Below are 3,195 nucleotides of genomic sequence, written 5' to 3'. Positions count from 1 at the left end.
GCTTGCTCCATCACCTGCATTTGTGATCTCTAGCCATGCTGGCAGATTCTAGGTTGACTCAGGGAAGAAGTAGCAGCACATATGACAGCATTGTGGCTGGGTCTGCTTGGCTACACTCCCCCTACAAAGAAGAACCATAATCAAGAATTAAATGTGTCTTGGAAGCAGTAAGGAGATATAGGCACAACAGATCAATATCAGTATGATATGGTGGAATGAACGAGAAATGATCGTAACTGAGTTTGCTTTAGGGGGAGTAAAGGCATTTGTCACTATGCCTTGTTTATGACCAGTGAGATCAAGAAGAGTCTAGAATCTCTATGGCATGCCTTGGTTTTGTTTAATTTTATGTGCCTAAAGGATAATGAGAGTGAACAACCTCAAAGTAACCAGATCTTGGTTTCTGATAAAGAAAAGAACCAAAACTTTAACAGAATGGCTGCTTTTAGCATAAGGGAATGAGGTCTATGAGTTGAGCCCTGAGCATCCAGCAGCATCAGAGAATACAGACATATCCACATGGCTATTGTAGCTTAGATATGAAATGTCCCCATGAAAGCCTTGTGAGGTGGGAGTTTGATGCTCTGGCGAGTCTGCAGGCTTGGCTGAAGGAAGTCTTTTGAATTATCTCATCCTTAGGTATTTCCCACCCAACACTCTGAGTCTTTTTTACCACAATGGGGCTTGCCTTGTTCCACAACACACTGCTGGTCATGACAGACTGGGCATTTTGGAATAATGAGCAAAGTGTATCAATATACTCACTAAGTCACTTATGGACTGTGACAGAAGATAACAGCAGTCCCTGAAAGAGCTCCCAATGGAATCGTGACAATAAGTCAAACAACGTCAACTTGTAGCCCAAAGTATAACATTTCCATAATGACATATGAGCATCTCAATGAGTAGATAGGGAGAAGAAATGAATTTTTCTTGCAGAATTTTAAATGATTTATATAGACTCTCATGTTCCAGGACAGTATCCATTCCTCAGGCATGGACTACTAATAGCATCTTCCTTTCAGGTATGGAAAGCAGAAGGAAAAGAAAGTTACTGCAATCTGCCCTGGCAAATATTTTATTAGACAGTCAGTTATGATTAAACTTTAACAGTTGAATACCATGTTGAAGGTATATGCTATTTGACAAAAGTGACATTTGATTGCTATAGTTTTTATACTTTAAACTCAGGACACAAATATTTGAAAAAAAAACCCAATCCCTCTTTTCTATTAATTTTTGAGAATTTCATACAATGTATATTGATCGTATATACTTCTGCTCCTCCCAGACCCACACACCTCTTTTCCTTTTGCTACTTCATGTTTTCTTTTGCTCTATAATCCTTTGACTCCAATTTGTGCTTTCTGTATACTTCTGGTTGTCAGACCATCCACTGAAACATGGATGATATACCAGGACACACTCCCTTAAAGAAAACTGTCTTAACTTCCTCTAGAAACCATATACTATTCATAGCTCCACAATTAGGAGTTGGGGATCATGCATCTCTTCCTACCCAGTGCTAGAATGTTTGCTGGCTTGATCTTGGGCAGGTCTTATGTAGGGACCCACAGCTGTGGTTATATTAATAAGGGAGTGTGCTCAAGTGCAGAAGACACTGTTTCCCTCTCATCCTCCTTGATCTCTTGTGGCGGCCCGAGCTGCCCCACTCTTGGGGGCCAGAAATGTTGAGAACTGCTCTACCCCACGTTTGGGGTCCAAAATGTCTTGGACTGTTCTGTCAATGTTGGGACCCACACTGCCAAAAGCCTTGGGGACTAAACTGTTAGAGCCTGCACTACCCCAAGCTGCTCAGGTCCGTGGGTTGGGGTTTAGCAAGAGAGAGTGTGAGGACAGACAAGGAATGGGGACCAGACAGAGTGATTCAATCCTGTTTATTCTTCAGTCTCTCTTCTTAGTCCAAGTCCCAAGTCTTGAGTTTCTAGTCCCTAGTTCCTAGTCCCTAGTACCTCCAAGTTTCAAGTTACTTCTTCCAAGTGCTAAGTGCCTAATGTCTAATTCCAAGTTCTTCCTCCAAGTGCCAAGTGCCTAATACCTAATGCCTAATAACTACAAGTTGTACTCTCTAACCTAATTCCTAGTTTCAAGTTGTACTGAACTCTTCTGTCTGCCTCTCACCTTTTATATGTCTCACTTCTAAGCCACACCTCTAAGTCACACCCTTAAGTCACACCCTTAGGTTTTATCTCTAAATCACACCTTAAGTCACACCCCTAAGTCTCGGCTCTGAATCACACCTTTAAGTCTCACACACCCAAGGGAAAATCCTGGGTATCTAAAACAAGATGTTATCAGAGTGTGCTCAGCTGTTGTAGGCTATTGTAATCAAGTCTGTTGTTAGGGTATACGGCTCAAGATGGCTGCAAGGATGATAGCCGCCTTCTGTTGGCTCCCCACAACCTCTGGCAAGTACAATATTCCCACCTCCTATTCTGAGATGCTCACTGTACTTTGCAGTGGGGAGAATCTCAATCTCATCAGGAAAAAAAAAATATCAGGCAAATTCAGTGGTAGAAGTTGTTATGAAATGCCTGACCTCAAACTGCCAAATTCATAAACAATAGTTCAATAATAGCCACAATCAAGGGAAATATAAGAAGGCATGATGTCTAAGTATAGGATTTGTATTATCTCTATATTTTTATAATTGTTTTAGTATGTGCATATTAATAAAATTTATACTTGCCTTACAAATTTTATCCTTTCACATAAATCGTATCATGCTGCAAATATTCACCCAAGGCATCATTATCTTGTTGGAATTTTGACTGTTCAGAGTTGCCTGTGCAGATTATATGTGGCATTGGGTACTGTGGGATTGTGTGTGTATGTGTGTATATAAGCACACCTTTTCAACACTACAACAATACTATACACATTGTCTTTGCATACATTTACTTGGGTATACAAATGAGAGTTCTTTCATACTCATGCCCAGACACAGGTGTATGTAGCCTCAGCTTTCCTATAAATTGACAGATTGTTCTTCAAAGTGTTAGTAATGAGCTTGCTCTGTTAGAGCCTAACCTTTTATTTGAACTTACTTTTTTTTTCCACAAAAGAAAAATGCTGTAACCCAAGGATATTATTCATCTGCTATTCCATTGTTCTTTCTCAGTGACTTCTGACTTTGTAGAAAGATCTTCCATGCTCACATATTATGTCTTAATA

The sequence above is a fragment of the Arvicanthis niloticus genome, chromosome 19 (genome assembly GCF_011762505.2).
Source record: "Arvicanthis niloticus isolate mArvNil1 chromosome 19, mArvNil1.pat.X, whole genome shotgun sequence".
Lineage (NCBI taxonomy): Eukaryota > Metazoa > Chordata > Mammalia > Rodentia > Muridae > Arvicanthis > Arvicanthis niloticus.
Note: the sequence above shows the minus strand (reverse complement) of the source record.